Source organism: Charadrius vociferus, unplaced genomic scaffold (genome assembly GCF_000708025.1).
Source record: "Charadrius vociferus isolate BGI_N301 unplaced genomic scaffold, ASM70802v2 scaffold565, whole genome shotgun sequence".
NCBI lineage: Eukaryota > Metazoa > Chordata > Aves > Charadriiformes > Charadriidae > Charadrius > Charadrius vociferus.
Window position 1 is genome coordinate 29,901 of NW_009648358.1, and position 13,236 is coordinate 43,136.

Here is a 13,236-nt window from a genome sequence, read left to right on the forward strand (position 1 = left end):
AGTGTAAGTGCGGTGGGGCGGAGGGAGGGCTGGCCGTTGCCTAAAGGCCTGGGCAGCCCCATCTCCCGCCTGCCGGGGCCCGGCGTGGAAGCCGGGTGCCCTCCTACCTGTGCCGCTTGGTGAGCTGGGTTAGCTGTCTCTGTGTGGCCCTTCGCCTGCGGGGTTTAAGGCGCAGGGGGGGAGGCATTGCTTTCTTCCTGAGGGGAGGGAGGGAGACCGCTTTCCGCTTCGGAGAGGGACCCTTCCAGCCATACCGCCCGCCCTCGGGGAGGCTGGAGCCGCTGTGGGTGTGGGAGAGGTGCCTTGGAGGCCTTCGGCAAGCAGGGCCTGCACCTTCGTATTTCTGTTCCCTGAGGCAAATATTTAACCACCGAAGAAACTGTTGGTTGGGCTGGGGGTACGGCATCGGAAACCCTGCTGAAATACAAAGAATATGTCATTCTGTTCTCCTGTTTATCCCCCTCTCCCCGTCCCCCAGTCCCACGAAGAAAAGCTTAGTCGTGTGTCCAACTAATTAAGGCTTCTTGCGAAGGTTACTCCGGCTTTCCAAATAGTTGTGTAATATCTCCTGCCGTGTCCCTTTATTACATAGTGCCTTTAAGCCATTTCCAAATAAAGTGTCACATGCAGTAACACGCAGCGTGGCAGCTGCGCACCTTCAGCGTTAGTCGGGCTGTGGGAAGCAGAAGGGATGGCTTGGCTTGCAGATAGATTTAAAATTGCAGGATCGACGTTTTGTTTTTATTGAAAATGGTTAAATTGGGAATTCCACTGTAAAATTGCTTGTGTATGAATCAGTATCACAACAGATGCCAATTTGTAGAATATCCTCTTCCTATCAAAAATAAATACACAGTTAAAGAAAAGTAAGCATTTGGTGTGTTAAGTATACTCAGTGAGCAAGTTTCTAAGTAGAAGGGTGAAGCAGGCATCATCATACTAATAGATGAAAGACCTGTGATACTCTGATTGTTAACAATATGCAAATTCCACTATTACAATGTACACTTTCAGAAGTGAAATGGTTTTACTCAAGTATGCAAGCATCTCCGTTAGGCATGAGTGCATCTTGACCAGAAAAGTAGTCATTTATGCATTAAATTGTAATATTTTTCTCCCAAAACTTTGTGAGAAGTTGTTTGAAGTTTGTACGTGAACATCTTAAAATACAGGGAGAAACAAAGAGAATGTGAATTGTGTGGTCAGCCTGACTTCTGCCCTCATTTCAAAGAAAGTAACTAGGCAATCTTTCTACAGATAAATATTAATTTAATACAGCTAGGTTGCTACAATGAGAGCGAGGGAAAGCAATTCTAAATTGGAAAACACATAAAAGACTGGCCTGCTGGACTTCATTAAGCTAGTGGAATGAGATACATTTAAACCAGCAGGATTCTGTATGTGAAATAAGATCATAAATCAGCATTAATAATGGACTAATGTTTTTAGTGTGTAGTACAGGAAAATGGTGTAATTTTTCCAATGATGGAACACCAGACAGATGGGCTTTATTTTCTGTATCAGCACTATACTAGCAGAATTATATCAAAGACACTGGGAATGTTGCTGCGCCAATGAATTTAGGAAGCTTTCTTTGCACCTTCGAGCATTGGGAGAGGAAGACTCACACAAATATAAGGACAAAATGCAAGAATTCCTCTTACTTTGTTGTTTTTTTTTTTCTGTGTGTGGTTTTTTTTTCCTTCTATGCATGACATTTCTAATCCTTTCAGACATGGAGCTGTGAGTTCCACAGATTCTTCTTCTGTGTGCCCACTTCTTGTCCTACCCTGTCGCAATATGTAACCTCTCCAAGTTTAAATTTGCCTGGGGAGGGGGAACGCTGACACAAATGCACATGCAGAAGTCCTTATTCAGTCTCTGCAGCCCTTTTCTGTTTCTGTCTGGGAATTAATTGAACCTGCTCCCTGTGTTGCTTATTCTTTACTTGGTGGTGCAGTTGCATTCTTTTGCCATTATATCAAGGGCCCTTTGATACATTTACGGCAAAGCAGGACATTATAACCCTTGCATCTCCTCCTTTTCCTGTCTCTCACTGTGGCCTTTATGGCTCTTTTCTGCCTTCCCTCGCAGGAAGCCAGTCAGATGTACGGTCCTGGGAAAGGGCCCAGGACTTCGCCTTGGAACTGTGTGCATTATGAGGAAACTCTTCTGTTGAGGTTGGAGGAGAACTGATATCTTGCAGCTGAGAGAGATTATTTCTGGTTTCATCAAATGGCTGTGCTCTGGGGCTTCTCTCAGTGAGAAGAGGCTCAGTATTCCAGGTCATTCCCTGAAAATGCTTCTTTTTTGCTGTTAACTGTCTATCAGCTGCATCATGGGGTTTTGTTTGCTTGTTTTTAATATGTGAGGAGGATGGAAACACAGTCTTCCACTGCTACAGATAGGCAATAAAGTTTCCTGCATTTGAGGATAATTGCAGATGTCAGAACACCCAGAGCGCATGTAAGCCTTGCTTTGTGGAAAACCTCTTTGACGCTACTATCATCCTGGAGATGACCAGTACGTTTAGTGGTATCCCTTCTTCTGTCCTGTTTCTTTCTTCCAGGTTCGGCCACAAGGAGCTAAGGGGCCTCAGAGGGAGTCTGCTTTGTATCCCTGTAGTGGGAAATGTCTTGTCCTTTCTGTCAGTCCTGTTCAGATAGCTGTGGGTGAATATGGACATACAAATTTTAGTAGCTTTGTTCTGGTGTTTTCATGCCGGCTGAGTGAAAAGGACACTGTTGCCTCTTCGCTTCTCACCCACTTTCCCACTGCCAGGTACTATTTCTGTATTGCAGCAGCTGCTTTCCTTCTCTTTCCTACTGTCTGCTCTCGCCCCCAATCCAATCCCCTTTTACAAGGAGGAGGACTGTACTTTTGTAGTGTTGCTTTCAAGTAATATATCAGACTATATTCTTAAAAATCCTGTGTGCTAATAGTCTTCTGTGTCTCCTGTGGGTCTGTACCAAAACCTCTGGTGCTGGCTGTAGGAGTTGCTTTTATGGCTGAAACTTTTGCCCAGATGTTAGGTCTTGCCTGAGTTGGATCTGTGGCATCCTGAACATCTACCTACCAACTTCCCCATCCGCTAGCAGTTGGGTGGGCATGCATCCTGGCATGTTGGCATAGGAAATGTGTCCATGTACAGAGTTACATTTTACCCGCAGCACAAAATGCATACCCTGATCATGTACCAGGGATGCTTTGTGGAGTATGCTTTTTGCTCCCTGTTGCTGTCTTACACGAGTTCTTGTGTTTTGATTTCTGAGTCTTAAGTCATGCCTCTCACTGCTGTGTCTCAGGCTTGCCTTGCCCAACTTCTTGCTACTCCCTGTCAGCCACCCAACATTTTTTTTTTTTTCTGTGACAGATTTCTCTTTATCAGCTCTCCTTGACTTATGCTGGATTCTATAGGTCTCAGGTACTCTGTTCCGTTCCTCCTGCTCAAGATAACTGTGCTTATCTTTTCAAGCTTCCCCTTGGTGGGTCAGTCCTCTAGTTCTAGTTGATGCTTGTGAGCCACATTGTTTTGCCCAACCTTTGACTTGCCTGACCACCAGAAAAGCAAGCAGAGCACAAAACTGCAACTGCTTTGATTTTTAAACCTTTTTTTTTTTTTTTTCCTCCCCAAGTCTTTTCTCTTTTGGTGCAGATCAAAAAAAACGTTTAGAAAGCTTGTCATATTTCCCTTACCTTTTAAGTAGTAAAATTTTTCTCTTTATCTGTATTTAAGAAAAAAAACCCAACAACCAAACAACTTAATCACCTTCTTTCCTTTCTTGAAACCTTGCCCAGTTTGACTTTTGCGGTAACTTTTTGCAAAATAGGGGAAGCTGATTGTACCACTAACATTGTGACTGTAAGCTACTTTCAGAATCTTTCAGAAAGGGTCTTCATACCACCAATGAATCTTCAACTTCTCCCTTCTTTTAAGGGTTGGGATTCTGAAACATAGCCGCTAGAGTAAACTCATCCACTGTCTTTTGAATACTGAGCCTAACTAGTGAATGGAAAATGAACAGTTAAGTCTCTTAATGGGAGGCTTTTTCTGCAAATACTAATGCTAATTGCATGAGTTACTACAGCTTGTTTGCACATGCTGGTTTACCCATACGGCTTAAAAGACAAAAGGTAGTGGTGAAATGATTGAACAGTTGTCCACAAAAGCATCTTAACAAACTTAAGTCCTTATTTAAGCGTCATCTTAAACTGTTTTGAACAGAAATACAGCAGTTGAAATCAACAAAATGAAATCCGGAGCAGCAAGCACACTAACTCTATGTAATTGGGCCGGATTTGACAGTTCACAGCTAATAAATAACAAGCCAAGGTGTCTGGAAGTCTTGGAGATGGATTGGCTTGGAACACGGCTTTCTGTTGCAGTTAATTTGCTTTGTAGCAGCTGTTCATTGAAGTCAGTGTGACCTTGTCAGCTTTGTCTGCTTAAGTCAGTGATCACTAGGTGGTTCTGTAGCAGCTTTGCTGCTGAGTTCAAAAGAATCTGATAATGTGAATGCAAATACAGTGGTGGTTAACTACAGTTTTTGTCATTGAATTTTTCTAGGCTTGAACAGCTATGCTGTCCAAAGTGGGCTCTCAAGTAGCTCACACTTGACATGATGAACTGCAGTTGGTTTCTGCTCTTGCCTTTTAAGATTTCTCTCCCCATCAGAAATTGGTTAGGAGTTTCTTGTGGAGAATGTAAATATGTCTTCAAATGTTTGGGTGGTTATTTTGTTTTGTTTTTTTTTTTAAATTTAATATGGTGCTAGGAATTAATTTTGAGCTTTTGCTAGGGTAGAAGATACTGTCTTTGAATAGTACCATTCTAAGAAACTGCTTACTTCTCTCTTTCCTTGTACTTCTCCCCTTGTGCAAATTATGTTCTGTCTGCAACCGCGATCTAGTGAAGAGAGCAAGCAAACTATACTTCATTCTTGCCTAGCAGTCCTCATTAGGATGGAAATTGGTCTATTTAGCAAATTTTTTTTTGAACATTGCATGTATGAAGAAATGAAAAACACTTGAATGTCAGGAATTCAGAATTCATAGTGCAAAACATGACATCTACCTGGGCTTGATATGCAGACTCAATTCACTGTAATGAACCTTGTTTACAAGTAACCTCCATTTATAGTAATGCCAAAGTAGATCCCAGAGGTTTCACTGGTAGTTGTCTTTGTTAGAGTGAACGCATACAGAAGATTAAACCAGTTATGTCACTCTCTTCTTTTTTCCACTTTATTGTCATATTCAGTGTAAGAATATTTGTAACTTTTTCCTATTTCCTGACTGATGCATTTTAAAAGAATAATTTAAATGTTGATCAGTGTGAAATAATCTGCCTAAAACTATTATATATTAATATTCAGTTCAGATTGCATCCTTCTTCATTATTCTGTGGTAGTAAATGATTGAGCCTTTCTATTGTGATGAGCCCGCTGATTACAGCAAACATTTTTCAGGTTCCCTTAAAGTTCATTACAATAAAATTCAGACTGTAATCAGTAAACTCCAGCAAAAATTGCGAGCTAAGATTTTAAAGGTCTTGTTAAACTGACCTTGATTTCACAGAGAAACAGAAACCATTGCCAAATAATTCATTACTAGATGCTCCATTGGCAAAGAGGAAGCAAAAGCTCTCTTGGAATGGGTTCTGGAGGGCTGCTTTCTTCCACCAGAACTCAGGCTTCAAGTCGCTGAATAAGTGGCACTATTTGTTTGGCTTTGGAGAGGTTTGGCAGTGATTCACACATAGCAACTTGACAGTTTGCCAACATCCTGATTTTTAACTTGCCCTGGCAGTGGTGTTTTATCTCTGAAGGCAATGATATTAAAAAAAAATCACTCTTACAATTGTGACAATAGTATTTTATCAGCTAGTGCTTTTAATATGAGCAGTGTTAAGTAGCGCAGGTTAGCCAGCCACAGAAAGGAGACCATAAGCGTTATCAGTGAGCTAATAACTTCATTATTTTGTTCATAAGCTACTGACTTTTCATGTTGACCTAAATACCTACAGAAAGATAACAGCACTAGATAGCATTAAATTCAGTAGGGAGGCAGATTGCATTTGTGCTGAAATCCAGAGAGAACTTGTGTAATGTTTTGTTTTGCTGTTTGTTCTGCTCTGTGTATGAAAGCTACCTTTTTTTCTGCTAATGTTGAGTACTCCAAGTGGAAACTTCTGTGATCCAGTCAGTGAATGAGCTCTAGTTTAATCGAAGATTAAATGGAAATTATCACTGTGTTGGTTTAGAAACAAGTAAACACGACTTGTCCTCAGTGCTGTCTAACTGCATAGTCCATAGTAGCTTTTTGACCGTGGTAGTGCAAAGACACCTTTAAAAGCAAACAAATTAAAAACCCCACCCCTGAATACAAAAAAATCCTTCTATCTGAATCTCCTAGAATCCTTTTAACCTGCTCACAAAAGTGTTGTCTTCTATTGGTGTCTGACTCCCCAGAGGGAAAGGTTGGGGTTTTTTTCCTCTTCTCTCGTCTTTCCTTTACCCCTGCCTGTTTTTTTGCCCCTCTTCTGTTCCCCTCCCCCAAGTAATCTTATTGCTCTGCCAAAAATAAGGTTGGGTTGGAGAAAGAAGCCACGCAAAAGTTGTCCCTTGTAGGTCCTGATGTAATTCTTGATATTTCCCATATTTTGTCTGTAGCTAGGGTAGCTTGCAGATGAACCTCTTTCATTGTGGCAGAGGAATGCACAACTCGCCCTTCATCCCAGCCTGGTCTGTAATTGTCTGAGCAATGGTGGTGGTGGTGTGGGGAACTTTGCTTTTAGCAAATATTATGATTTCAAGGAGTTCATAGTGCACTTTGCTCTTTGGGAGATCTTTACTAATTTTTTTTTCTGTCATGATCCTGCCAATTGATTTTTGAGTAGACTTCCTGGCTACAAAGACTGGCTGTGTATGTTCATCTCAGTCCTGGTTTTGTCCTTGAACATAGATTGACTTACAGAGTGAGCCTGCCAGCTGAGAAATTAAACAGTCACAGTTCAATAGCAAATGTAGTCTTCCTAGTGTCCTGGAACAGAGCATCCCCATTCCTCCCCTGAAACAGACTCTGAAGGATTTCACATGAAGGCTAGAAGAGCTGTAGCTTCGAAGTCTAGTCTAGAGGTGAGCTGTTAAAAGTTAGTGGCCGCTTGTGTACTGCTTCAGTACAGCTAGCAGGTTAAATGTGTTTGTTTTTCACAGAATCACACAGTGGTTGAGGTCGGAAGGGACCTCTGGAGGTCTGACCATCCTGCTCAAGCAGGGCCACCTAGAGCTGGCTGCCCAGGACCATGTCTGGACAGCTTTTTAATATCTCCAAGGATGAAGGCTCTTACCACCGCCCTGAGTAACCTGTGCTAGTGCTCGGTCACCCTCACAGTAAGAAAGCGTTTCCTCATGTTCAGGAGGAACCTCCTGTGTTTCAGTTTGTGTGCACTGCCTCTGGTCCTGTCACTGGGCATGACTCGAAAGAGCCTGGCTCTGTCTTCTTTGTATCCTCCCTTTGGATATTTATATACATTAATAAGATCACCCTGAGTCTGTTCTTCTCTAGGTTGAACAGTCTCAGCTTTCTCAGCCTCTCTTCATATGTGAGATGCTCCAATCCTTTAATCATCTTCATGGCCCTTTGCTGGACTCTTTCCAGTGTGTCTGTGTCTCTCTTGTACTGGGGAGCTCAGGACTGGACAAAGTAATCCAGCTGTGGCCTCAACAGTGCTGAGTACAGGGGATTCCATTTTTAATTGGGAATAAAAATGATTTCTTGAGGATTAGATTAATTGTGTTGTATGGATTCTTTGCTGACTCTGTGGTCCTTCAAAAAAGTGGCTGCTGGTTTTGTAGTAAGGTGCTCTGATAATATTTATTCTGAAAATATGATGTAAGAGGTGTATAACTTGTAGAATGCACAATAATTCTTGAATAATTTGGTCCTTAGAAGCCAACCATTAAAATGGAATAAAATTTTTATTTTGAATGTGCTATCATTTTTATACCATAATAAATGTGCTTGTAAAAATGTGTACTGCTTCAAACACATCGGTGCAGAAAGCCTGTTCCTGAAAGAAAAGAATCTCTCTGGTTGGTTTTGTGTTGTTTTTCTTGATTGCCAGTAAGATGCCAGATGAAACATACTGTGGGGAAGAACTTCCGAATTACTTGGGTTGTCAGTCGGTTTCCCAGACTAAATAGTTCTTCATAATGTGTACAATGATAGCAGAAGCCAATATGACTCTGTACATGTTGCGTCCCCACTAATAACTGCTACGATCCCATGTGAGTCTCTGACCTCTGTCTTGGGAGCTGCTGCTATAGGTGCAGCCTTCTAAATGCTATGATTTAAGCTTTTTACAGTGTTTTAGTTAGACATGACTTGAAGTCCCTCGGAATATGTGTAATTTCCATTTCTGAGTGGCAGATGTTCTCAGTGCTTTATTTCGTACACAAGTCTTAATCATGTGTCAAATCTGTGAGCTTATCTGTTTCTCTGATAAAACTAAGAGCGAGGTATATTACAGAGGGTGTCTAAAGAGAAAGTTATCACTTGGAAATTGAAAAAACTTTCTAATAAGTTTTAAACTTATAAACTTTTTTATTCATAGAGCAGCTGTAAATTCTGCTGTGACAGAAATGTATTTGCAAGCCTTGTATGTATGCAAGAACTTTAGCTCTAAGCCCAAGACACCATCAGATTTTTTTATGGAGTAAATTGGCCCAGGTCTTTACAGAACGTCTGTAAGTTTGTCTGGTTGTCAGTGCTAGAAGTAGTGCCAAAACCAAAAGCAGTGTGCTACTTTGTGTTTAGACCCGATTTGGTTAATTCTGAAATATCTGAAAGAATTCTGGACAGGGTAAGCCATTGACAGATACTTCTTCAGTGTTGTCACATAGCTTGTTCTGTATTCTTTGTGTCCATCCCCATTGTATCTAGGTGTCATGGATTCAGGAGAGAAAGTAAATTTCAGGCAAACTGTCGTCTTCCGCTGGTTCAGCTGAACTAGCAGGAGTGTCAGTGGGTTTTGTAATGCAGGTGGGAACTCCAGCAGCTGATTGTACCCTTGTCAGAAACCTACCTACATTGGCCAAAAGCCATTAACATAACAAAGTGTATGCTTTCTTGCTCTCCATACAGTCAGCAGGATTTGTCCCCAGAAGCCAAATAAAAATGGCTTTTTTCTTTCTCCATTAGCAGCAAAATTATTTTGAGTATTTGCTTATAACTGTTTCGTTAAAGTCACCTCAGATAAAGATGTATAAAGAACCTATTTGAGTTTCTTGCTCTCCAAATACTACAATGAACTTTTAATGATTCTCAGCAAATGTCACATGTATGAGTATCAGAGCTCTATGTTTTTCTGGTAAGATTCATGTTTATAACTTTTGAATGTGTTTCAGAGAATATCTGTCTATAAATCTTCCTGCTTGCAGAGATGTTTTACATGGACTGAGGATGTACAGGAATTTCTCTCACGCTTTAGTCACTCAGCGTTTCCAGTTAACTTAAGTCTACTGGAAAGAGAGAGCTCTTGCAGAGATTTCAGGAGACGATCCCGGTTTCCCTCCCAGCAGCTGTGATGAGAGAATATCAACTGTGGCTGTATAGAGCACAAACAGCAGACCACATCTGATCTCAGTGAATGGTAATCTAGATCTTTGATTCTTCGCTATTCTTTAATATTGAAAAAAAAAAAAAACCCACCCAACTATCCAAGCACAGCTGAGCCACTTAAACTAAACAACAGTGATTCAGCACTTCAATTTGCCAACAGACACATCATTATTTTCTAGTTTTATATGTCAAAACAGTGTAGGCATGTAAAATAGGAAAAGCTGATAAGGATTTGTACACCAAACTTGTGTTTAGAACAACTATTGAAATAGTTGAAGAAAAGGAAGAAATAATTTGACTTTCATTTCTTTCTGTTTATTAAAGCAGCAGTAAGTTAAATGAGTGCAGATATTCTGTAACTCATCTTTTCATCTTATAGCTAGATATATTGGAAATACCAGAACACTAGAAACATTCCTATTACCTGATAGCAGTAGGTTTTGATTACTGCACGCTAGCTACAGTATAATGGGGTACTGCCAGGGACTGTGCTGGTAGGACAGGGAGGGCTAGTTATTTCCTTATGTTTTTTAGGAAAACTAGAGTTCTGTCTACTGAGTCATTGACACTTCCGTGTTATCACCGTGATTAATAAAACTTTGTATTTCCCCAAGTGAACCAAATGCATTGATTTCTAGAGAATAACTTTGGTGCTGATAAGACTTCCTTACACTACTGTGGGTTTTTTTGGTTTTGTTGTCATCTAAGAGGTGATGCGTTGTTACGATAGGTCTTTGCAGGAGCCTGGTGAAGAGTAGCATTGCTTTACCAAACAGACCTGTGCATTAGTTCTTGCTGCACGAAGAAATAAAACAACTCTGGCTGCTATGCTGGTGTTAACCTACTGCTAACCTGCTGTGACCTACTGACTTGGATTACTACTAACCTACTGCCATGGTGCATGTTAGCAGGTGATAGCAGCGCAGGGCTTAACAGAGTGAGCCTGTGAACTTCTGTGGGGAAAGTACCGACTGCTTCGGGCGCAGTAGTTACTGCAGGTTAGTTGACGTGTTAATTGTAAAGTGTAAAAGTGGATGTCATGAAAAGCGTGGGGGATTGGGTTTAACTCGAAGGAGCAACTCAATTATTTAACTGTGTTTCATTCTTTTGTAGTTGCTAAATATTAAAAACTATACCAGTTACTGAAATTTGAAGAGTCAAAACTTGTTAGAGGTAGTGTCTGCTTCTCCATCTTCTGAATGAAGACTGAATTTCACCTGCCTATGTTCTGAATTGTTTTAGTTTTAACTAATGGCAGAAGATCTTGAAAGAGGTGCATACAAATGAGGGGAAGTGGAAGTTTTCTCATGGAATGGTTGCGGAAAGAGATGCAGGCTTTTTCAGTGTAACAGGAGTCGCAAGGGAAGATGTTCATGTGTCAAACATGGTTACTCCACATTTCTCAGTGTAAGAGAAGAAACTTGAAAGGACAGGACTAGAAATTAACAGCTGAAGTAATTTGACTTTATTAGTGTAAAAACTGTCAAGCTGAGGTTTCTCTAGTATGACACTGTCACTGCCTGCTACACAACTCCTATTTGTAAGAAAGTCTCTGTGTACAACTTACATGGATACTGCTTTTCACCTAAAAGTCTGACAGAATATCATAACAGACATCATAGTCATTTGATAGACACTCATGAGAAACAAAATAATTCTGCAGGGTAAAAAACAACAACAACAAAAAAACACCAAATAACAAACAACCTGAAAAGAGTATATGACAAGAAATAGTGTCAGATCAAATGATCTGAAGTTTTGTGGGAGAAGCCTGTAAGAGAATGACATAAAGAGAAAGTTCTTTTGCTTCTACAGCCAGAAGAGCCTTCACCCAGAATTTCTGTATTAAATAACTATCCACGCCACTCCTTTTCTCCTCCAGCAGCAAAGGAGGAATGATTGCTCCAAGCATTCCACAGGCTGCTCACTTTGCTTTAGCACTGTCAGGTGCCCATTCTTTTCCCAGCTTGGCTTTAGGTAGCTTGTATGGAGAGAATAAATTGGAGGACTGAGCGGTACAGCAGAAATTTGACATTAGCCCCCTCCATCTTCAGCTATATGGGAAAAACTCTTATATTGCCATGTAAGTGCTTGGGCTATGTGAAAACTTATAAGTCCTTAATCTTACATTATTGTGTAGGTAAATGTCTGTTTGAATTCAGTAGTATATAACCAATGGCATGATGAATGGTGATTTGGGCAACCTGCAGATTAAATTTCTAATGATTTTTGTTAATAGCATAGACAGTAGCCTCCTGTCACTCAGCAAAATAAAGTGAAGTTCAACTTTAATTTTTTTGCATGCAGAGAATACTTCCAATGACTATTGAAAGCCTGCTTTATTTTCTTATATATAATAGCGGTACTGCTAATGCTTTGCTCATTGTCATTATTTGGTTATCAACCTTTCCTTTTGCTTTTTTAATCTTCTTTTTAGAGATTCTGATGTGAAGTATTGGGATCAGTGTCAAGGGTTGAATTTCTTTTTCCAGATGGTTTGCTTATTTTCTCATGGTTATGGTTTAAATACTGGTTTCTGTTCCCCTCACATGCCTCATTTCCGAACAGTTGCTGCAGTTGTCAACGCTGGCAACCTTTCCCACCAGCTCTGTTCCTGCATCCCTTGATGTAGCTGAACTAATGATCAAAGGCTGCTATTCCTTCTCCAGATCCTTTTCTTTCTCCTCTGTCAAGAAAAATCAAGGTAATTTTGAGGGAGGATCAAAATGGGAGAACTGCTACTGAAAGAGGGGGACTGAAGCTTGAGACTCTGCTTGGAGCAGGAATACTCCATGGCCAGGCACCAGCAGGCAAGGACTACCCTGGTCACCCCACCGGGGAGGGCTTGTTGTTCTTCTGCTGTGGATGTGTGTGTCCCAACAGCAGGAGGACAGGGAGCGAGGAGGTAGCATTTGGCTGCTCCACTGCTTGACTTGGAGCAGCCTTTCAAAGCAGTGGTTACTGGTGCCGGAGCAGACCCAGTGAAGTGCTTGGGATAAGTTTAGGATTCCTGAATGTTGTAGAACAGTTGAGGCTCTGGCTGGCGCCTCTGAAATGGTGATGAGCTGGGCTGGGCAACGTCTGCTTTCTTCTCATTGCTGGGACTCTGGAGAGGCACAGAATTAGAAACTTGGTTTATGTTATAAAAAAATACTTGGCACCTTGAGGTTATGAGAATCGGTTGCTTTGTATCTTAACTTAAAAAAAAAAAAAAAAAAAAAACCAAACCCAACAAACCACAACCCATACAACTCTTTACTGTAGTAGAAGCAAAGAGGCAAAACAATATTTTTATTTTCTCTTTAAATGGAAAGAACATAAGCAGAAATATTGCCACTTTGTGAAGCCATAATACCAGGTCTGTGTGAAATAGCAAAGGGCAGTTACCACGCTGCTCACTGTTCTGCATGAGGAATGTCTGGAAAGAGCCGCGCAAAGGATCACAGCACCTTGAAACAGTGATCATGGCAAAGAAGAGACGTCGTTTTGCACATAATGTGCAAAAGATAAACACTTCTTCTATTAAACATATGTTCCAGGATTCATCGGAGTGACACCTTAATGTACTGCTTATTTCTGTCTGATAACACTTCCTATTCCTTTTTCTTCCTTGTC